Here is a 24,735-nt window from a genome sequence, read left to right on the forward strand (position 1 = left end):
GTTTCACCTTTTGAATGATCGTATGTATGCATTGGGCTTCCTTTTTTTTTCATGTTTTTGAATTTTTACAGAAATTTTAAACAAAATCTAAGACATGCTATCTTGGAATTGAGAAATTACAGGTGGAAAAATCTATGAATGCACCTTTAAACATGTTAGTTTAGATTTGTGATGTTAGAATGAGATGCTGAGGAGAAGCTACCAGTAAATTAATACGAAATCTTATTTTTTTTCACATTCGGTGAGTAACCTTACTGACAAGGAGAAAAAGTTATCCTGAGTCAACTTGGTGCATTAACCTTTTTGTTGAGTCCTCCCAAGTTGGGATAACCGGAAAGATGTCTATCAGGGGCTAATTAAACTGGACGGCAGTTCTAGGGACATAATTGTTAACGTTGGAAGAGGCTTTGGAGACCATCTCACCAGACCTCCTTGTTTTATGGATGAAGAAGCTAGTAGAGGGGCAATGGGACCAGTCCAAGAAGGCAGTGTAATTACTGTTTCCCTCTCCTCACTAAAATGAGAAGAACATGAGTCATTCATTGAATGCCTGCTATGTACCAGGACACTTTACATACGCTGTCATAGTAGATATGCAAGCTGGGTATTGCACCCATTTTACAGGTGATACTTGAGATTACATTCTTGCACATGCCACGTAGGCAGTAAATGGCAAAGCTGTGGTTTGCTTGTGTGTGTGCGCGCACGTGTGTTACATAAATGCATGTTTATGTGTTGACGAGAGAAGAGAGGACTGTTTTTGTTGGGAAACCATAATTGTCACTTGAGAATGATGGAGCATTATAGGAAATACATATCACCGATTCAGGATTGACTCTCTAATTTGATTCAAATTAGTGAATTGATCACTCTCTTGTTTGATTCAAATTCACACTTATTCCATATGCTAATGAGCTAAAGAGAATATACTTTAATTAAAAACTTTTTTTTGTTTACTGAGTACCAGCAAGATGAAGGTCAAAGACATTGAGTTCCCTTTTTTTTCCATATGGCATTTAAAGTATATTTAGGAAATGCCATTACCAATAATAAAATAGAGCACTGAGATTCGTCACCCGATTCCTTGATAGACATGAGAGGAAATTAAAATGCAAAGACTCTAAAAGAAGAGCTGTGTGTATGGTTCTTTAAGGAAATTTTTAAAGAAGTATTTTCAGGTGGGATTTCTCAGTGCCTATTTCAGTATCAGCTGCTTCCTGAAACCGAAAACTCCTCCCACAGTGGCATTTTAGAACACTGATGTTATCTTTGATCTGGGTTAGAGATATTATTGTAATTGTTGAGTATTGCTATTTAATTGTAATTTGCTGGATTGAGATGACTCTGGCATCTTTTGATGAGATGCGGTGAGCTGGGAGGAATAAGAACCTTGCGAGACGAGATGAAAAGAAGATAAAATTTTCAGGTATGAACCTAGTGGTTCATGGGATCATTAAGAACGTTTTCCATCTCCGAGCGGTTACGTACTCGCCCCACCCCTGCTCTCACCACTATAATAATAGTATATTTGGCCTCTGATAAAAGGCTGCAGTTTCCTTCCTTTTTTTACTTATATCCCCAGACTTTTCATTTCTCCTTACTCTTACCTTGTGGTTTTCTTACAGGTTCAACACTCATTCCCTTCTCATGAAAAGACTGGTAATAATCTGATAAACGTGATCATGGTTGAAGCTTATATGTAGACGTGGATGATTGGGGGGGGGGGGTCTGATGTCACTGTAGCAACCAACCCCACAGCTGTTTATACTACCAGTATCTCTTATTTGCATTTCGGTGGAAAACCTGGGTATTTTCAACACATTACAAGGAGCCCAATGATAAATCAGTAAAGTCATTGATGTCTTTCACTTCCTATGCTGAACCTCACCCAAACTTAAAAAGTCTTTATTTCCAATTTAGAGTGTTAGTACTGGAGGGTTTTATTTATTCAGGGGAAGCTTGGATTTTCGCTTTGTGTTGGTGGATTAGGCCATCACGAAGAGTTAGCTATTTCTCAGTGTCATATTTGTTCTACAAAACTGCAGAAGGGGGAGGCTTTGGAAAGTACGAATGATTTCCTGTTCTTCAGCACCTCCCCGTTCTCGTGCCCTTGTGTGTGTTTCCACTATCAGGGAGCTGGTGGGGAGTATGAGGAAGCCAGCGACGGTGCTGTGCCACTTGTGTAGCAGTGCAGAAAATGCATTTTTATTTTTCCTTAAGAAAAAGCTCTTGCTGACCTTCAAGGGAAACGGAGCTGCACATTCCTGGAAAAACCTTGGTGGGAAACAAAAACTCTTTAGCGCAGTAAATGTGATGCTCGCAGGTAATTGTAAAATAATTATCCCCCTTTAGCATCATCACTGTTTAATTGTGCCATCCAGTATTCTCATGCTCTGAATCTAGATGTGAAGGGATGGACCCCCCCCCCCCAATCTCCTCCTGGGACTGTCTTTTTCATTTACTGTGAGCTTCAGACTCTTCCGGAAGGACTTGAAAAAGAAAGGGGGAAACATACAGGGGATTTTCAGCAGTTTCACTCTGCCCATTTGTTCTAAATCACGACAGAAAGTGATTACTCCAACTGGTTTTATAGAAATACAATTCCACTTATGTGGTTGAAATGCCTTGTGAGCATGTTTGAGATTTACGCTTTCACAGTGCTACCCCCGGAGTTTTATGAACAGTCGGTTTTATGAACTGCAGATTGTGTATTATGTTCAGATACTGAGAGTGACGCTTTAAAATCAGCTGATGATTTAAAATGGAATGCTAATAAATATGTAATCACATGGCTCTCAAAATGACAGATGAGTACAAATTCGGTTTTTGGTTAAATTTTAATTACTCCATTTGAATGAATGCCTCAGAGCCAACTTGCTGGCAAATTACTAGACCCATTTTTTTTTTTCCAGTTTTCCCTCCTAAATATGTATGTAAATTAAGTTTAGGCTGCATTTAGACTAAAATACCATTTTGGTTTATTATTCTCAGCTTTTCTGCCGGACTTGTATGGCCATTTACTTAAGGTCAGATTTTAAATAAAGAAACCTGTTTGAAAGAGACCTCAGTTTAAATGATCTGTGCTCCCTTTCCAGCAGCAGAAGGGTAAGAGACAGATGGATAGATACAGGATTCCTTTAATAGGGATAGTGCTTCAAAAATGGGGTACGTGAAGTGTTTGGATTTTAAGCCTTAATAATGAAAAGTCAGAGGTTTGCTTTCTCGGGGAGATTGTTTATGGCTCTGTCATGACCATGGAAATCAAGTTCCCCCAACCCAGCAGCTGCTTTGTCTGACATTTATAGGCTCAAACAGGACTGAAGATTTCCGAGGTTCACAGATGATGGTGCTGACTCACTCCTCAGAGAGAAGGCAATTAATTTCAGCTGATTTCTTTGACATTTGACATCATTTTTGCACAGCTTTAAAAATTTTTTTTCTTGAGTGTCATGGGAGTGAATAGTTCTTCAGCTTCCATACTAGGATCGAAAATTCTATGTTTTTATGCCGGAAGGCGTAATTTTCATGTCTTTTCAGAAGGGAGTTCATAGCTGGACTTGGGCTCATTAAATTTTTTTTTAATTTAAATTTGTTTATTTTTGGCTGCATTGGGTCTTCATCGCTGCGTGCGGGCTTTCTCTAGTTGCGGCGAGGGAGGGCTACTCTTCGTTGTGGTACGTGGGCTTCTCATTGCGGTGGCTTCTCTTGTTGCGGAGCATGGGCTCTAGGCGCGCGGGCTTCAGTAGTTGTGGCACATGGGCTCAGTAGTTGTGGCACACGGGCTTAGTTGCTCCGTGCATGTGGGATCTTCCTGGACCCGGGCTCGAACCCGTGACCCCTGCATTGGCAGACGGATTCTTAACCAATGCGCCACCAGGGAAGTCCCGGGCTCATTAAATTTTACGGTGGTGTTTTAGATCCTTTTCCTTGAATGATGTCTTCCTATCTCCTGGTCTCCCCCAATAACAGGAAAGTTGTATCACATTTATGTGACACAAAATCAGTTGGTCCTTTAGGCTAAAAGAGAATAATTTGTTATTCACCTGGCTGTAAACGTGTATATGAACTGTGTGCACACACATGTATATATACATATGTATGTAAATATAGGTGAAATATATATATGGAAAACTAGCTTGGGCACAATTCCTCACTTTCTTAAAATATCTTCCATTTAATGGCCTTTGGCTCTAAAAGTTAGGAAATACGTGTACAACGTAACATGTGTTTAATGGATTCTTACGTTCATAACTGAAACGTTTAAGAGTCAAGAAGGTTTAACATCTTGACCAAAGATATACCTCATATTAGTGACACTGCTAGAAGTAGTTCTTAGGTCTTTGTTTTGACTCTTTGGCCCAGAACCTCAGAGTAGCTTTTGTTAAAGGACAGAAAAGAGGGTCACTGTGATGGTCCTGTCATAATTTCTGGGTGAAAAGCTGAGACTCTTCCCACCCAGTTGAGTGGCTTTTCTCTCCTTGCCACAAAGTCCCCAGACTTGGGGGCGTTTCTCAGTTGCAGCTGAGTTGTTGCTACTGTCAAGACCTTATAGGCTTCAAGTAGGAAGAAAGAAAGACTTCACAGAAGCCTGACGGTAGACCCTCCACCGATATTTTTTCGTGTAGACACGCTGGTGCCCACCAGACCCAATTCCTCACCGTGTGCTTCTTGCCTGCTGCCGCCATCTTGCATGGTCCATGCCATTATCCCATAGCTTCCTATCGCTGTTGAAAGGAGAACTCAAAATTTTGATTGTGTCTAGTGGGACTCCAACACATCAACTGAACATCTTAAAAAGGCTAAAGCTATGGGAGATCTGTGCAGCTGTAAGGAGGTAAATTGGTGTAAACCTTCTTCAACGTGCATGCACACCTCTCACCCAGTTGTTTTCTCTGTGCATCTCCAGAGTAGACCTTGGGTGTCACACAGGTGAAGCAAATGCAGGCTGAAATCTGACATTTCATTTTCTCCTTGGAAAAAAAATCTTTGGGGAATAACAAAAGTGAAAGATAATAGGAAAAAGCGTAAGGAAGGAAAGCTTTTGGTAGCGGACTAACGGTATTCATTTTGTTATGCTTTGACTCAGCGCTCCTGATTCTTTGTACCCTAACTCAGGCTTCTTTAGGTCATCAACAGAACAGCTCTTCCTGAAGTTTTCTTTCTGCCTTTCCTAGGTTTTCCTGATGTATATCTTTTCTGTTCTTTTATTTGAATCTTCTCTAAGATTCAGTGGGCTTCTCTAAGCCCCATTAATTATCCCTCTTCTGAGCAGTTTCCTAAATTTCAAGAGAAGGGGCCACATCCGTCTACAGCACAGCTCTCAGAACCACAGCCTTGAGAGGGAAGACAGCGTCCAAACACCTCGGTCATCACTTGCAGTAAATTCCACTGGCACAGCTGTGTGTTTCTGTGCATAGAACTACATTTTGACTTCCTAGGCTATAGAAGGGGTGTTGAGTTTTCTGGTTGGGCAGAAGGGCAGCATATTTCGAATGATTAACTTTATGGATGTCATTGTCTTGGCCCGCTATATTTGGCTGTGCTGCAGCTGTGTTTGCCTTCTCAAAATTGTCACCAGGAGGCCTCCAACTGCAATTATTCCCTTCAGTTCGTGCTTGTAGCATCCTTCCTTGTGACTCCCGTGGTCCACCCCGCCATCTTGCCTGGGCATCAGGATTCAAAGGCAACACGCAAGCCCTGATGGCTGGTTAACACGACTGGCAGCTCCATCTCGAGACAATAATATTAAGTCACCTACATTTTACATTCTAATGCGACGTGTCAGGTACTTCTTTCTTTGCACAAAAAGCCCATATTTTCCTCTTTTTTCCTACTTCTGTCTTCCTCTTCGACGGCAAAAAGTTGCCGCCAGCATCTCCTGACGGGCAATAATATTTCTTCCGTTTCTGTATTACTAGAGCACTTCCGAGCAGGTTTCTACTTACTTCCGGTGTTTCCAGGTCCCTCACAGAGCACCGTGTTGAAGAAGAGACTTAAAGACGGAGCTTTTTTTTTTTTTTTTTCCTGTTAGTTGAGCCCCTGCCACAGAATCTTCTTTTCTCTCAGGAAGATTTTAGGAAAGATTTTTCTTTGTATAGAAACCATTTAAATTCTGTTGGCTATGCGTGAGTTTTAACCTTGAGTTAGAATTTCCTCGTGGGTCATTTCTGCTTGTCGGGGGACGCTTGCCCTGCGTCGAGATCTGCTGTGTGTAGCAGAATGGCATCACCAGCGACATGGCTTTATGGTCTCTCCAGCAATGCGTTAGAAGGTCATCCTTGAAGGCTAAGGGTCCTTTACTCAACAGGAGTCTCCTGCCTTCTCCTGGCTTGTCTTCTGACTTGTTCCATGCCCCTTTCAAGTCTCAGGTGACTTGTCAAGATTCCTCATCTAGAAAATAAGGATAATAAGATACGCTTCTTACCTGTGCCCCAGAATTATTGTGAAGCTGATGTCGGGAGAGGAGTTATAATAATAATAATATACTTAATAATATACTTAAGATCGACTGCAAGTTCACCTGCCTTTCCTGGGAGAAAGAAACTCAGGGAAACTTCATTACAGCTGACCAGTTAATGTTTTCTCCCTCAGAACATTCATGCTTTAAAGTCTCGGCCAAAGACCCATAAAGCAGTATGGCTTCCATAGAGACGTGCAGAAAATGCTCCGTCCCCAGGACCACATTAAGAAGACTGATTTTTTTTTTTTTTCCTCTCTCTCCTCTTTCTGCTTGATGATTGAGAAATAAAATACAGTTTGTGTTCCAACTGTGAACTCGTGGTCAGACCTTGCATTCTGGGATGGGGTGAAGCAAAAAGCAATATCCCCATCCCGGTATCTCCGTAAATGCATTTGGAAAAGCCCATCTCTACATCAGCTGAAATAGATCTTGATTTTCTTATGGGAGGAGTCTCAGCTGCACCGTAGGAAGGCTGCTTCTCACGTGACGGGACTCCTAACCCCCGCAGAAACCCAACTCTTAAGAAAACAATTTCAATGATGTGAACGTGGTGGCGAGTATTGTAGACCCTGCCACCTGCTGGCCTCATTCGGTGCTCAGGCCACAACATGCTAGGAGAGTCTCTGAAGGAGGAAAGGACTTGGAAAAGGAATCGGTGATTTTAGGAGTTGGCACGATGGGTGGAGGTGTGCATCCCGCCACAGGATTCATCATAGTTATTGTTTTCCTGCTGTACTATGCAGGCCCTTCTCCTGACATAGCCGGTAAGGTCCTTGAAGTCCTGAGAAGCCAGAGCTGCTACAGCTAGTGTGAAGGTTTGCTCCTAACATTTTAAGTCACTTGATTAAGATCAGACATGATCAGATTCAGTTGGGAAGCTCAGAGCCTCCTCTGAGTCCATTTAGCTGAGGAATGTCCTCCATGGTGGGCCAGAGGCCACGCAGCACCCACTCTGGCCAAGAGAGTGATGTTGCCTGTGAGACACCGCCCCCGCCCCGCCCCGCCCCCCCAGGCCATGAACGTGACCTCCCGAACCAAGAATCCCTTGTCCCCGTAGCAAACCACTTTGCGCTAGGCTGAACTCGGGCACTATCCCAGATGACGGCTGTTTCTGACATTGTTGGGAGAGGAACATGAGGTCTGTGGATGAAATGTGGTAGAATCTTTCAAGAAGGGTCTGCCTTGCAGATACTACAATGTTTCTCTACAAATTGATGAGTTCTTTGTAATTGGCACATTTTATCTTAGCGTCAAGGACGTCTAATTGACTTTATAGGCAGCCTTTGAATTGGGCCAAGATTTTGTGCCCAGCTATCATAAAAAGTGACCAATATTAGACTCTTGTCAGCCTCAGAAGCCACGGGATGGCCTTGATCTCGCCTCTGACTGTTGTTTTTTTCAGGTCTACTCAGAATGTGATACTTCTGATCCAAATTGATTGAGTTGTCTGTTCAATAAAATAATGATGTCTACCTAGAAGCCAAAATATGTTTTCTGGTGTCAACAAAACTGTAATTCTTTGACAGTGAAATACTTCCTTTTAGTATGTTTCTCCTAATTCTGATTCCTAACGCTTTAAAGGATGTTGCCTTCCTGTGGGTACGCTTTCTGAAATGTTTTATGACATTTGCTGTTCTTGATTTAGGATATACTGTGGGTTAGCCATTAAGCTAAGAGATTTGTATAAATTATCAGTAATCTTCAGAAAACTTTTGTAAGACAAGTTGTATTGTTCCAATTTTGCAAATGAGAAAAGGGAGGTTCTAGAAGGTAAAGGCACGTATCTGTATCCATTTCCAAAGCCTGAGCTCTTTCAACTGCGCCACCTTCCATTCTGGCCCAGAAGGTTGCTTTGTCTTTCGAGGGATCCTTAGAACCTTGTATGACCATAAACAGGTTGAACTTCTAGATGTGTTGGCGAATTTGCAGCTGAGTTTGTGGATCCTGAGTATGAAATAGTTTCTTAGCTATGACCTAATAATAATAACCTGCTTTTTATATGCTCTTTCACATGAATTTCTTGGTTTTGTTTCATAGCCAGACCAGTTTCTGAGTTTAGAAGACAAGAGTGTTGTAAAAGTTGTCAGAAGAAAGGGGCACCGTAGCAAAGCCAAGATATCTTAATGCTAGAGGCAGGGTCTTACAGCTGAGATAAGGAAGCAATTAACATTGAATGTTAAGGTGGCTCCTTATTCTTCATTTAAAAAGATCACTGCCTGAAAGAGAAAAACAAATATCTATGCTAACATGTGTATATGGAATCTAAAAAAAAAGGTTCTGAAGAACCTAGGGGCAGGACAGGAGTAAAGACACAGATGTAGAGGATGGACTTGAGGGCATGGGGAGGGAGAAGGGTAAGTTGGGACGAAGTGAGAGAGTGGCATGGACATATATACAGTATCTAATGTAATATAGATAGCTAGTGGGAAGCAGCCACATAGCACAGGGAGATCAGCTTTGTGCTTTGTGACCACCCAGAGGGGTGGGTTAGGGAGGGTGGGAGGGAGATGCAAGAGCGAGGAGATGTGGGGACATATGTATACGTATAGCTGATTCACTTCGATATACAGCAGTAACTAACACACCATTGTAGAGCAATTATACTCCAATAAAGATGTTAAAAATAAATAAATAAACTTTAAAAAGAGAGAATGAACTGCCTCTTCCAGGAAGAAGTTTCTTTGGGGGATTTCATTAGACACCTGGCATCCCACCCTGCATTTACTTCCAACTTCCTGATTTTTGCATTGATTTAGAGGAACACCTTTCTCAGGGTGCCTCCAGCCCATAGTGTGCCTTCTTGTGAATTAGAATAAAGCTCTTGGGTGGCATTCGGTCCCCATTGTCCCCCTCATGTGGTGACTTGCTGCTGTGTCCTTTCTGCAGTTACTTGGAGTTTTACGTCCTCCTTCATAAATGAGCCAGAGGGGTCGGCAGTAGAATAAGTGTCTCTGAACATGATAACACATGGATTTTAGATGATTGACAGTGGTGACCAACTCAGCTGTGGCCCCTGGTCCCTTTCAAGTGTCAGTACACCTTTGACCTTTCCATAGCATTTTGCTCAAGTGCATAAACATTTGATGGGACTCTGGGTTTTCAGCAAATCAGAGATGTGTGTTTCCTGCGTAGCTATCCAGAGTAAAGGAATGGACAATATAGAAAAGTTAGCGTAGAATTCATGCCTGGGTTGGTCTAACCCACACCACCATTTCATACCGATATTAGCCTGTCGAAATGCCTTTACTCTTAGCAGGCGCCGTGCGTTGTAACCTAAGAGGATGTGATTGGAGTGGAGTTTTCGTGCCCCATGTGCTTATTGTATTCTTGCTACTGATGCAAACATTATCTGTAATTACATTTTCAAGTGACTGAAAATTGCAGGCTTTGTTGAACAAAAATACAGCCAAAGAATGGAATGTATATCCACTCCACCCTCATTATAAGGCGTTCAGAAATCAAACTATAAGGCCCAATGCCGTGGCTCTCAACAACATGATACCAACTCCATTCTCTGATGTTTGAACACTTCGTCAAAATTCTGGGTTCCCAATGATGATCATAAAATTGGAGGAAAATGTTGTTACTCTTTTAGTACTTTGCTGGCTCCATTGTCAACGCTGTCACAGTGACAGCGCCTCTCCCAAATCCTCTCTTTCCAGGATATAAAACCAGAAACCACGATTTGATTTAGATCCAGGCATGGTGGGCCAAGTTGAGGGAGTTGGTTGAGGTGAAGACGTTGTTGCCTTCCTGGGACAGATACTGTTATATCTGTACAACATTGTATTGTCTTCAAGCAGCCTCACCTCCCACCTAGGGTGCAATTAAAGAAAAAAAAAAAAAAAGATTGTCTCCATGGGGACCTACTGCAAGGTAAACTCTTACCTTGGTCTTAGAGCCTGGCCATGGGATGAAGAAAACATTCTGGCCAACCTTGCTCTTCTAGACACAGGATAAGACCCCATGTCTAATTTCAGTGAGAGCTTAAGCCACGTGGAATTTAAAAAAGGAGAATCTGACGTGTCTGACCTTAGTATTTTGCTCATCGTTGATTAGCATCTGAAAATCCAGGGAACCCATGAAATAGAAAACGTTCCCTGGTTTTGGGGTGGAAAGCAAAAGGGAGGAAGAAATTACGGTGACGTTGTTACTGTTAATTTGTTTATAAGATATTAAACTTGTCATTTTCATGATGGTTCATAAAATCACAACTCACTCTCTAGGCCCTAGTAGAGTTCAAACTCTTAGCAAAACTAAAGAAAAAAATCATTGTGATGCTTTAATCCAGAAAAGGAGCACAGTCAGGCCGCTCAGAAAACCCACCAGCCTTTCCTGATTCTGTCGAGTGCTGCCCTTTCAGGTGGGACCCCCATGTCATCAAAGAAATGTTTATCAGGTCATAATTAAAGTGTGGACAGTTGAAATCCATTTAGTTCTGGTGTATACCTGGTGAATTGGATGCTCCCGTGTGTGTGTGTGTGTGTGTGTGTGTGTGTGTGTGTGTGTACATATACACACATATATATGTATGTTACCTTTTCTAACATAAATTATACACTTAAACGTGTACAGTTGGATTTTGGACAGACCACTTTATACTGTAATAATAAAGTTACGTTCAGTATTTTTAACATTCATGGAGCTGAAATGAGATAATTTGGAGGTCCAAGTAAAGGGCTTTCTATGTAATACAATGCATCAACAAGGGTTGTGTGTGTATGTTTCATTTTTAAAAATGTAAAGGGATTGTTTTAGCTGTTGACCCTACTTTTGCAGCGGAAACTGTGAGACCTAGCCAGTCTCCATAATATAATTGCCCGATTGTGAGGTACAAATGAGGGCAGCTTAATTTGTGTATTTCATCAGTTCTCTCTGTGGATTACAAGCACCCCTTCATGTTCAGCAGCACACTTTTTTTTGACAGGTTATGTGTTTATGTCTGTAAGTGCCTGGGCTTCCAATAGCTTGGGTTCTTAACCAATCAGCACAACTTACTTTAAGAAATGTAATTAGCCTAGAACCAAAGTTAATTAGCTTTTAAAGTTGTCTGCTTCTCGGGGTTTCTTGTTTGCTGCTACAATAGCAAATTGATTCCACTGTGGTGTAGTAGATAGAGCGGGAGCCAGGAAGTGTGTAGTCCTGTTACAGTTTGTCCTGCAGTTTGAATAGTTAAAATCAAGTTGGACAGCTGAGGAGTTGAGGATTTATGAGTCACAGCTGACCTATTATTTGGCTGAATCGATCTGTTGTTCTGTGGAAACCACCTAAACATTTTCTGTACTGAAATCTGTTTCTTTTTTTTCTTTTTATAACTCTGAAATTCCTGCTAGTGAACAAGAGTCGCAGCGTGTATTGTCAACCTCAACACAAACATTTGAAGTCTCATAATGTACTGAATGGTTACTGCCTGTTCTTGGTGTTACAAAAATCTTCTAGAGTGTTAACAGCGGTTCATATTTTAAGTTAAACATTTGGTTACTCTGAGCTTTTGTCTATCACTGTTTCTTTTTCTGGGATATACTGGTTTAAGATGAAGAAGGCTTTGCACTATTTGCTTTGGGTTCTGTTAAATTAGTAAAGGATTTTCTTGTTGGGAAATAAAAATTTAACTGTTACATCTTTCTGAAGACCTTTGTATATTTTGGAGATTAATCCTTTGTCCGTTGTTTCATTTGCAAATATTTTCTTCCATTCTGAGGGTTGTCTTTTCATCTTGCTTATGGTTTCCTTTGCTGTGCAAAAGCTTTTAAGTTTCATGGTGAGTGGGAAGCTGCTGCCTAGCACAAGGAGATCAACTCGATGCTTTGTGATGACCTAGAGGGGTGGGATAGGGAGGGAGGGAGGGAGAGAGGCTCAAGAGGTAGGGGATATGGGGATATATGTATACACGTAGCTGATTCACTTTATTGTACAGCAGAAACTAACACTGTGAAGCATTTCTACTCCAATAAAGATGTGGGAAAAACAAAAAAGACCTTCGTTCAGCATCCTGTAGATCAGATGAGGGAAATATGATATTGCCTCATCAGTTTTTTTTTTTTTTTTTTTTTTTGCTATACCTAGATCCTTCCTAGAAACCTTACAAATATTACTAAGAACACTAAGTGGAAGAAACACGGTCTCTTGGTGGTGATGTGCATGTACCTTTATGATCTTGGCCATTTGGATTGTAGAATCCAGGCAGCCTGAGAGATGGGGGAAAACAACATTAACCAAAATCTGTAATATTGCAGTTCTTTCTCATCTAAAAAAGCTGCAAGACTGATAGTGCCTTACCTACTCCATTAGGTCTGACTGGATCAGGTATGATCCACAGAAATAACTGTGCAAGCAAAGAAATCTGGCTTTTTATCCTGTCGAACCTTTTGCTCCCTCAACTTCCTTTAGACAAACTCTTGATTTTACTCTAGATCTAGAATCTCGAGAGCAAGTAGGCGTGGAGAGTGAAAATAAGCTGATGGCGTAGCAGCCACTTAACTGGTGCTCCAGTTATGAGCCCCAGGTTGGAACTCAAAACACAGTGCGTATGTGTCCTGGTTTGCTGGGATACTCCCAGTTTGTACCTATCATCCTGGCGTCATCACTAATAGCATCCGCCTTTCACTCTAAAAAGTGTCCCAGTTTGGATGATAAATTACGTGGCCCCCCTTCTCATGTCTGATCCTGTATCACTAGCTTTCTTAAATATAAACATGTTTGCCAGCTTTTAAAAGTCTATACATAGGACTAACCCCAACCTTTGCACAAAAAGGATTATCCATGCTTTGAAACGTTCAGAAAAAGCAATTTCTAGCCTCTCTTTCTCTGACCCATTCCCTTACCTAAAGTTATTCAAAATTGAACAGAAGTTTCCTCGCTATTTTTAATGTGTTAGTACCCTGCTGGGCACCTTTGGGACAGGCTAGCTCATTAACTTATGTTTCTTTCTAACCAGAATCTCTTGTCCTGGGAAATTCCCGTGGACGGCATTGTCCGATCACCCTTCCCCCAGCACATGGGTTCAGTGTTTGAGGACCCTGAGACCAGATTTACAAAGCTGCGTTTCCCTTCAGTTCCGTTAAATTCATGAAATAACTTTGCCCCATTCTGTAAAGCTCAACTAGGTGGCTCAGTTCTGTTAAGATTCAGCTAGAGCGTGACGAGGGCCAGAAAATGATCTGATGGCGCAGGCTTTGTTTGTCCTCACACTGCCCGTGGTGAGACAGTAGCAGCCGGAGCCCAGCCAAGGTATTAATGATGACCCCAGGGTGCCCACCTATATTTTTGAGTTTTAATCTCTGGTATGCTTTTTTGTCCTCTTCCACACTAATTGGTCTTTCTCCTTTGGTGCTGGAACTTCAGAGGATTTGTGCAATCTGTGTTTAAAATCGATTTCCTGATTTTTAACATTTATACCCAGCTGTTTGTTATTCAGTGCAGCCATCAGCATCCGAGTCTCAATGGACCATGTAATGTGCAGCTGTAGTCAGATGTAATGCTTCTGCTCCCTAAATGTTTCCATTAGAAGCTTAGAGAGGCAGGCTAAAGACTGCTGATAACCAGGTTGCCGGCATTAATTTACCCTCTGGAGCTACACACATTCTGCCTGGCAATTGTATATCACGACCAACAAGCAGAGCAGTGTTTGCAAGCTCCACCCCTGGTAGTAATGTTGACACTGTATATATCAAGTACATCCACACTGATACGAAAGGTACTTGTACCGCTAATTCAGGCGGCAGGAAGCTGTCTGATCTGCATGCATAAATACTCTGCAAGTAAGGTTGCTCTCAAGAAACATCAGCCAGGATTCATATCAAACCTTGGCCCAGATTAAAATAGGTTCACAAACTAGTCTCTTGAAGAGAACATTTCTTAGGAAAAATCATTTTAGGATCATTTCTCTGCCGTCTGTAGTCAGACCTTGTTTCTAATTTGCATTTATTCAAATCTGTGTTTCCTTTTGTATTTGTATGATGTATCTTTGTTTAGAGGCTACAGCTTCTACCAAATTTAATTACTTCCCTCGGAGGCTTTAAATTGAGGGCAGCTTCTATTAATTGTTAATTACATTCCCCTGGCATTTACACAGCAAAGGTGCAGTTACTAATTGAGGGTCTGTTCTGTACAGTGAGAAGCGACTTCTTCAGCCTCAATATTTATGTTTCTCTGGGGACCGATTTTTATTTCTCTAATCTTATCTTTTATTAAACATAAAAGTAGACATTCCAGTGATATATCGGCCATTCCTATGATCCAGTGTTGCTGTGTATCCCAGAGAAATACATGGGAATCATACTTGGCTCTGTGTTGCCACCTGGTGGTGTCTTGATCTTTTTTAGCCTTCTTAGACCAGTTTCTGATGAGAAGATGGTACCCCAGGGTCTGTTCCTTTCTTAGTTTTACCCCACAGCCTCTCTGGGGATTTAAAATTAGCCTCATTCCCCACTGGTGGCCGAGGGAAGCATCAGTATGGTTCAGTGTCTTTTGTGTCATTAAGTACGCATTGCATGTCTTCTAGATATTAGGCATCTTGCATTACTCAGTCTTTGATTCTCAGCTTGTCGTTCTCAACCTTCCTTTTCTAGACGGCTTATATCCTCAACTGACCTGTCCAGCCTGACTGGGGTGGGGGGAAACTATCTCAGCGTTTGATCTGGGTTTCTATCTGGGTGTCCTTTGGTGAGCTGTGTTTCTGCCTCAGTGGCTGGGCTTCGAGTCAATCGTGGGAGCTGGTGGATGGAGTCCGTCTGCTCGGTGTTGACTACTTCCTGAGTGAGAACCCTTGAGTTGGCCGTAGTTCCATTTCAAGAATTTATTAAGAGCATTATGAATCTCAGGAAGGGTTTGGTAATTTACTGAAAAAACAGTGAGAGTTGTTTGTTCATTTATTTATTAGACATGATATTTCACAAGATGAGGTTACCTCCCAGCCCAGGCTGGGCTGTTTCATTTTTTGCTGACATTTCCATCTCCTCTTTGAAATGGATCTCCCGTAATAGTTGGTTTTCGTGTCATGATGTGCTTCTGTTCCATAGCCCCAAAAGTTTTTTTAAAAATCATAAAGGTAGAAGCAAGAAAGAACCAAGCTATAGGTTGAATTAATGAACAGGGCAAAGTGAAAAGCATTAAATCCTTCGTTACTGAGTTTAGGTTTATAGGAAAACCAAAGTGATGTTAGTTCATGGTTTTTAGTGGATTTTGTCAAAATGCTTGACAGTGGGGAGGGCGAAGGGTAAACTGGGACGAAGTGAGAGAGGGGCATGGTGATATATACACTACCAAATATAAAATAGCTAGTGGGAAGCAGCCACATAGCACAGGGAGTTCAGCTCAGTGCTTTGTGACCACCTAGTGGGGTGGGATAGGGAGGGTAGGAGGGAGATGCAAGAGGGAGGAGATACGGAGATACATGTATATCTATAACTGATTCACTTTGTTATAAAGCAGAAACTAACACACCGTTCCATTGTAAAGCAATTATACCCCAATAAAGATGTTTAAAAAAAAAAATGCTTGACAGTGCCTAGACCTCCAGTAGATAGCCGTGCAAAGTTAGAAATCTACCATCTCTGATCGCAAGAGATGCCAAAGGCAGGCATGCGCAGTGCTGTCTGTCCCTCAGCTGCTAGAGGTGGCTGCCTCTGGAGGGACCAAGCCACACTGGGCAAGGAGGAGCCCGGCTCAGATTGGGGCATGGGCGGGGAACGACCCAGTTCAGCCTCATTGGAGAAATGACTTCCCTCTACCCCACCTGCATTCCGGCTTCTGTTTTTGACATCCTCTTGCATCTGGCCTATATTCTTAAGGGAAAAAAAAAAAAGCTTCTAATTCTTAGAAAGAATGTGTGGAAGGTGATTTGCACTGTGTTAGTTGCCAGGTTGTGCTGGTGGAGGTATGTGGTGTGTGAAACTGTGGGGCTTATTAAGTTATTGATACAGGAGGGTTGTCGACTTAGGCAAGGTGTGAAGATAATCCTATTAGAAAGTGATTACTCTCCTACCGGAAATGCATTAAAAGAGTTATGGTGCTGGGACAGAAGGGATCCTGACAATTTATGGGATCAATTCAATATTATGCGGTACACAGCCATCAAAATGAATTCTGGAGTGAAACTTAGAATATCCATTGCAGCACTGATTTCGTACGTAATATACCCATCCATGTAGAGATCAGACATAAATTACAAATGGAGGTGGGGTTCAATGCTCTTTCTTAAGGATTTTTTTTAAATTGAAGTGGAGTTTATTTATAATGTGTTAATTTCTGCTGTACAGCAAAGTAATTCAGTTATACGTATATATATTCTTTTTCATATTCTTTTCCATTATGGTTTATCACAGGATATTGAATATAGTTCCCTGTGCTATACAGTAGGACCTTGCTGTTTATCCATTTTATATATAATAGTTTGCATCTGCTCATCCCAGACTCCCAAGGATTATGGTTTTAAAATGTGCTATATAACCTTTTGTATAAATGTCCCACATAAAACTCTTTTAATATTTGGAACCCCCAGGTATGGGCTTGAAATCAGATAATTAGGCTAAATTATACAGGTTGGGTTCATTTTTATTAAAGCATTTCTGGCAGGGATGAAACTCCATTATTAAACGTGATTTTGGAATTAAAACTGGGAAGCTTTACAGAATCTTGGAAATGGAGGGGGGGGTAGCACCTTCGGTGGGAAGCCGACTGCCTTGTCCTCTCGTTCCATCCCCCCCCCCACCGCTGCCCCCCACAGCCGAGCACCCCATACTCCCTTGGCCTTCTGTACCTGTGTGCCCGCAGCAGCATCCTGAGTCCTGTCCCATCTCTCCCATTAGACTATGGTACCCTGAAATCAGAAACCAAGACTCAGTGAGCTGATGCCCCCAGCACCTAGAACTTCATACACCTCAGAGGTGAGGGCGCATCACATTACGTGAAAAAGGAAGAAGAGTCGAGAACTAACATTGCTAGGATTGAAATGAACTGAGCAAATTCTCCTGGAGCTCCTGCCAGAGGCCAGGGTGTGGGACACACAGGCAAAAGCATGTCATCGGAGCTGACATAGGCACTTCCTGAAATCCTTGAGTTCAGACTCTTAGGGCACCAAGCTGAGTGCCCTAAAACTGGACTTCAGGGCTCATTGGCTGTGGACTTAGTCATTGGCCTCTAGAGGCACCACTTTGCCGTATTTGTCCAGGTGTACGTTTGAGTCCTTACGTAAGTGTTATGAACGTCTAAATGCACGTTATTGAAGAAAAAAAATTAAGAATCACAAGTTTGTTTTTAAAGCTTTATTGAAAGCCACTCAGTGGAAAACAGGTGTTAAGTGTCCTTCATAACTCTGGTCATTGAAGTAGGAACTTGCATACCAGTTTTTCAGGCTAGTTTCATTACAGAATAAGGGATAATTATATATTTCCTACATTTTACACTTTTATATATTTCCTACGTTTTACACTTTTATATATTTCCTACGTTTTATACTTTTATGCCAGTGCCCTGGAGGAGACCACAGGCCCAAGCAATTCAAATATGCAGATAGAGAATTTTTTAAATCGCTTATGACTTCAGAACGTAATATACATTGAGGGGCTGGGGCAGGGAAGACAGTGGTATTTTTTTCTCTATTATGATTTTATGAAGCTAATATTATGATGTCACCTCTACAGAAGAGGAATCTCAAAGACATTCTAGGGATCGAGAAGAACAAAATGTGTTGATCTGGGCTATTAGAAACCAGTTTTTAATTGAAGATTTCCCATTTTCTGGGAGTTCAGTGTCTCTTAGGAAAATGTAAATTTTGAAAAAATGTATCATTTCAATGTCATTGGCAAGGGGACCAGGTGATTCTAAGGGAAATGGGCAGGAGGAAGTGAAAGAAATCCTGTGCCAGTGCAAAGCAGAAGGAAAGAGTGGCATTCCTGTGTTTAACCGCATCTTCATGATGTTCTCTGTGCAAATTGTCTCCAACAATATGGAGATAATTCGAAACAAGCATTCACAAGACTCAGACACAGTGTTTTGGAGAAGAAATAAAATAGGTTCTGTTCTATAAACACACCAACTGATGGTTAGTGCTCGATAAGATCTTAATCTGCTATAATAACATTTTCACATCTGATAAATCGCATCATATAATCGAAGTAACAGTAGTTTATAGGAACTTTAAGGTATAATTTGTATGGAATTTTAATTACGGAGCAACAGAACAGTGAGCCACCAGGAAAAACCTATTTTATGCTGTATTTCCCGTGTAGTAGCTTATTGTGTTGCAGCTTTTTGTCGTTCTGGTCTGGTTGGTCACTCCCTTTTCCCTATACGATGATTTTAATTGTTGTTTCTTGGCTCAGGCAGGCATTTAATAAATATTTGCTATGTGCCAGTGACCGCTTTAGGTGCTGGGAGAACCCTGCATCCTCAAGTTGTAGCCTCATTCATAGAAACAATGCTTTTTTACTTGCCTCCTATTTTGTGAGTTCCCTTCTTCCATCCATTTCACCTTCTACTGTGTAGAGTTTTCCATGATCCAGCTGTGTTGCACCTGCTGTTTACCTCCATCTCTGCGATAGGTTATTTTAGTTGCTCTTCTAGCCTCCTGCCCTTAGTAGTGTCTTCGTTCTGGCTGCTATAGCAAAATACCGCATACTGGGTGTGTAAACAACAGACATTATTTCCCACAATTCTGGGAACTGGGAAGTCCAAGATCAAGGCACTGGCAAGATTTGGTTCTTGATGAGGGCTCTCTTCCTGGTTTGCACATAACTGCCTTTTTGCTGCATCCTTACATGGCAGAGAGAAGTTCTGATGTCTCTTCCTCTTCTTGTAAGGGCACTAATTCTATCATGGGGACCCATCCTCTAATCTTATCTAAACTTAATTAGCCCCCTAAAGCTCCACCTCCAAATACTTTGGGTGTTAGGCCTTCAACATATGTATTTGGTGGGGGATACAAACATTCCATCCATAACAGATAGTGATACTACCAAGACATAGAAGCAGACCTGAAAAGAGGTGGAGCGACCACAGTCTATACTGCTAATAAGTGGGATAGAGTTAGGAAGGTGATAGTATAATACCAAGGCTCATTAGCTATGAATAGTGGTTCACTATTAGCACACATTTTTGGGGATTTCCCTTTCACACTTGGAGCCAGAGCACTTGGAAAGCCATATCAGAGGAAGTTCCTAAACCCTCTTGTTTCACAAGGCTGAGAAAATAACATGAACATTGCAGGTGTCGATGGTACTGAAATTGTAAGGCCTCGTGTTAAAAATATGACTCGTACTTCTTAGTTTTCTTAACACGTGTTTAATTTCTGTTCAGTCAAGTTACAGGAACTTTTCTCATCCAGTTTTCCAGATCATTTTCTTGACAAAATTATCTTATGTAAAGAGATCTCTCTGGACCCTTTTCCATGATGTTTACCGAGTGTGATCTCTGTAATCCAGGACATAACAGTAATCCCTTTAAAAGTGAATGCATCCCAGAGATTTTGCAGTATGTAAGCTGATATATTTGGATGTTCACAGCCCTATTACTATATATAAAAAGAATTCTGTCAGGGTTTTTTGGACTTTCATATATTTGGTGCATACCTAGCTATACCTTTCTGAGATTAGTTCCATTATCCTCTATCTGGTTTTCACTAAAATTATGTTATGATCTCCTTGGGGACACAGTTATGGGTACATGGTTAGCAGCATAGACTAGAACGTTTGTGGTGAACTGTTTTCATCAGAAGTATGATCAGAATCTCATTAGTAAAATGAAATGAAAAGGAAAGCTGGGGGCTTAGCGTGGGGTTGATATTTCAGGAAATTACCAAGAGGTTGGTTTTCTGTTGGGGGAAAAAGGGAAATTTTATATTTATGACCTGACCTTTCATATTTCTGTTATTATTCCACAGACACTATATTTAATTCAGAGCTTTTGAGAGCATGAAAACATTGCTGTAAGTTGAATAACTTTTAACTGGGAAATCAAAGGTCCAGGTTCTTTGGAAGCCAGGGTCATAGTCAAGGTGGAAATGAGGACACAGTTGGCAGGCATCGTGGCCATCCCAGTGTACAAATGATCTGACAGTCCCCTTGGACTTCAAAGAGTCACACTGAGTTTCTCCTAACAATAGATTTCAACCTGGTTTTCTTTTTATATGAGAAACTGTGATTGGCTGTCACCCCCGCCCCACCTGGCATCCCTCAGTATCGTTTGTTTGGTTTGGTTTTACTGAGATAGTCACCCTTCTGAAGTGTGTAATTCAGTGGTTCTTAGTATGTTCACAAAGTTGTGCAACCATCATCACTGTCTATTTTCAGAATTTTCATCACCTCCAAAAAGAAACCCTACCTTACCCGTCGTGATCACCTTCCAGCACCCGCTCCCAGTCTGTGAGCCTGTGCAACCGTTCATCTGCTTTCTGTGTCTGTGGCTTTGCCTGTTCTGTACATTTCACATAAATGCAGTCATGCAATATGTGGACTCCTGTGTCTGGCTTCTTAGCATAATGTTTTCAGGGTTCACCATGTTATAGCCTTTATCGGTATTTTATTCCTTTTATGGCTGGGTAGTATTCCATTGTATGGATAGACCACAGTTTATTTGTTCATCAGTTGATGGACATTTAAGTTGTTTTGGTTGGTATGAATAAGGCTGCTATGAACATTCTGTACAGGTGTTTGTGTGAACATATATTTTTAGTTCTCTTGGAGATACGAATAGGAGTGGAATTGCTGGGTCATAGGGTAATTCTGTGTTTAACTTTTTGAGGAATTGCCAGACAGTTTTCCGGAGTGAATGCACCATTTTGCCTTGCCACCAGTAGCGTATGAGGTTCTAATTTCTCTACATTCTCACCGACTTTTGTTACTGTCTATTGCAGTATTGTTCTTAGTTATGTTTATTTTGTAGATGAGAAGTGTAGGATATAGAAGGTAAGAGTCAAACCCTCAGAGGGTCATAGGTAGGGCCAGGGATGGGATTTGTGTTTCCTGATCATAGTCACTATTTTTCTACCACACCGTGTTTTAGGAAAACCAGATGTGGAAAAATAATGATTCTGGGATCAATCTATTTTTATATCCCCACCACAGGAACAGAGCGTTTTGTTTCTTCATTATCCAGTCGTGTGTCTCCAACCTCGACCTTTTCTCTGAACACTAACCTTGAATAGCCAGTTGCTTCCTTGCCTGTCTCCACCTGGGTGTGTACTTGGCATCTCAAACTCGGCCCAAACCAAACTCTTGCTCCCCTCCCCATTCCGTTCCCCATCTCACTGAATGGTACCCAGCTGCTCAGGGCCAAACCCTGAAATGCTTCTGAACTTCTCATCCTCTCATCCTCCACGTCCAGCCCATCACCAAATCCTGCCGGTTCATCCCATCGTCACTTCTGTTCAGGCCCCTTCGTTGTCACTCCCTTGACCAAACCACTGTCATCTCACCCAGACACCCTCTCTCACTGGACTAAAGATCTTGCAGATCCCCTGGTCAACCCCCCCCCCCCACCCATGGCTTCTTTTCCAACCTAGAAAGAAATCGAACATCCTTACGCTGTCCTGTAGCCCTTGACTGCCCCACACCTCTCAGTTCCTGCTGTTTTCTCCTTGGTCTACTCTAGCCATCCAGCTTCTAGCTCTTAGCTGTCCTCCGAAGATGCCAATATATGTTTATTTGCTTATTTGTTTATTTTCTGTCTACCTATTGGGATGTAAGCTCTGAGATAGCAGACACTTCGTATCTTGGGTTTGTTTACTGCTCTACCCTCATAGCCTGAGATCGGACTTAGCACGTGCTGGGAACTCAATAAATCACTTCTGAATGAGCAGGTTATTTTATTCTTCCTGGCATCATTCAGAATCGTTTTGCTGTCAGCCTCTATTGGGTGAGCTTTTAATCTTTCCTACATTTTGCAAAAAGACTTCCCTATAGTCGTGTATAAATTTGTGCAAGCCTTTCCATAGCACAGTTCCTTCGTATATAAATTTGCAAGCATGCTAGGCAGGTGCTTTGAGACCTTATCTGAAAAATGTTTTCCGCCCCAAGTACCAAAGATTATGTTGTCATTTTTATTAGTCAGGCTGGTTTTAATAAACAGTATGGACCCTATTAGCCAAGTATGTGATAATCTCCTTGCATTATAATACCCTAGGATATAATATTGTAATGTAATAATATCTTATTACAGTGCTCCTGCCGATAAAGATCTCACTAATATACGCATAGAGTTCTAGTAGTTTTTTTTTTTTTTTTTTTTTTTTTTTGCTGTACGCGGGCCTCTCACTGTTGTGGCCTCTCCCGTTGCGGAGCACAGGCTCCGGACGCGCAGGCTCAGCGGCCATGGCTCACGGGCCTAGCCGCTCCGCGGCATGTGGGATCTTCCCAGACCGGGGCACGAACCCGTGTCCCCTGCATCGGCAGGCGGACTCTCAACCACTGCGCCACCAGGGAAGCCCGAGTTCTAGTAGTTTTTTAATAAACATCCAGGGGTGAGAATCTGCTGTTGAGAATCTTGTGTAAAACATAAGATACCAAACAGGATATCGACAAAATATATCCATGTATGTAAGCTGAACATGCAGAGTTTAATTCATTCATCTTGCTGTGTTGCACATCATTCCTTAAAATTCCACATTGTTCAGGTGCCTTCCAACCTTCCTTTCGTCTGTTTATTCCATGTCATGTAATTGCCAAGAATAAGTGAGGCTGATATTAACTTTGGTGAAGATAATGTTCCAGTGCCTTCCAGTAGACTAAATAATTCAAGAGAATATGATGCAGCGGGGAAGAACTTGCTTTTACAGTCAGGTTTACCTAAGTTTGAGTCTCGACTTTAGTCCTGAACGCACTATGTACTGATGAGACCGTCTCTTTCTAATCTGCCATTTCCTCATCTGTAGGAATGGAATGAGTAGCAGTAGCCACTTGCTGAGGTTGTGTGAGGGTTAAGAGAGATGATTCATTTCAAGTACCCGGCTGGTAATAAGATGGGCAATAAATGTTAACTGCACTTATTAGTACTATTACTATCTTAAAACATTTGCGCACTCTGGCTGAAGAAATAGTCATTCTAGCATCGCTTTGCTGAAGGATATCAGGTAGAGTAGTAAAAAGGGCTTTAAATAGGGCAATAAAATGCAGATATATTCCCTTTGCTTCCCCCCTCCCCCGCACCAACTGTATCTCATTCAGCTCCTGGAAAAAGAGAGCTGGGCTGCTGCTGAACACAATGTAACAAAATAATACAGAAAGAGACCCCCTTAAGGTAACATATATGCTTATAGCCTATTTAGGAAACAAAAATGGATCTTTCTGTAGCAGCGACTCTGGCCAGGACACTCAGAATAACCATTAGCTTCTGTGCTCATTTAGCTGTTATAATGGGAGTTCACATTTTCTCCCTCTTCTTAATCCAAGCCTCTGGGGGTGGCAGTGAGAGAGCAAACCCAGAATTGAAAATGCCCCGGGTTTGTTTTTAAAGGCAACGACCTGGTCACGAAGAGTCTGCACGTGCAGGGAGCCTGCCCGAGCTTTCCAGACTTTCCACTCGGTTCTGATGTACAGCTGCTGCTTAATGATTTCATGCCTCCTCAGCTAGACTGTCTGCCGAGGTTCTCAGACAGAACCGTGCCCCAGCAGCGCCGCAGGGCTTGATGGAAACCCCCGAAAGCCCAGCCCAGCCCCAGACTTTCTGATTCAGTGGTCCAGGGTGGGGCTGAGAATTTGCATTTCTAACGAGCTCCCAGGTGTTGCTGTTGCTTCTGGTCAGGAGGTCAGATGTGAAGCCCTGCTGCAGGCAGTTGGAGATCTCCCCAGGCTGCCGGCCTGGAGCTGGGTACAGGGTATAAACTCAGTAAATATACTTGTTGGTTTGCTTCGTCTGAGGCCACTGAGGTGAAATATAAAAGGAAGATAAAGTATATTAAGGTTCTCATTAGGTGCCCTGCCTGATTCTCATTAAGACTGTCCTGATTTCTTTTATGTCCTGGGCGTGTGGGCTCAGTGCTCATTTTCATGGCTTCTGGATCCCTGATGTGCTGTTATTTTCAACTAGTCCAAGCTTCTCCTCATTTCCTTTCTCGAGTCTCTCTAGACAGAACAGTAATCATAGACATCGGAAGGAATCCTCAGAACCAGTACGTGCATGAGAATTCTTTTACCTCCCAGAGAGCTTCTCTAAGTCCCTTGTCATCCATCTCATTTCACTGGTCCCTCCACCCCCTTAATCGAAAGCCAGAGCCCTGGGCTTGTAACTTCATTTTCTAAGATTTTAAATTTGATTGAAAGTGCCTTCACTAAGCTAACATT

At 41.9% G+C, this 24,735-nt stretch overlaps 1 protein-coding gene across 10 annotated transcripts in view; it reads left to right on the forward strand.

Moving 5' to 3' along the window:
* The window catches only part of CELF2 (CUGBP Elav-like family member 2), an 830,631-nt gene that overhangs the window by 529,677 nt on the left and 276,219 nt on the right, over positions 1–24,735 (forward strand). The window contains exon 1 of one of the 10 annotated variants that reach the window (XM_067701093.1): positions 2,128–2,323. The exons of the other annotated variants lie outside the window; for them this stretch is intronic. The gene's annotated coding sequence lies outside the window, so the exon portion shown is untranslated. Of the gene's footprint in view, positions 1–2,127; positions 2,324–24,735 lie in introns of those variants that run through there. 10 annotated transcript variants of the gene reach the window in all.

This window comes from Pseudorca crassidens, chromosome 1, assembly GCF_039906515.1.
Source record: "Pseudorca crassidens isolate mPseCra1 chromosome 1, mPseCra1.hap1, whole genome shotgun sequence".
NCBI classification, from domain to species: Eukaryota; Metazoa; Chordata; class Mammalia; order Artiodactyla; family Delphinidae; genus Pseudorca; species Pseudorca crassidens.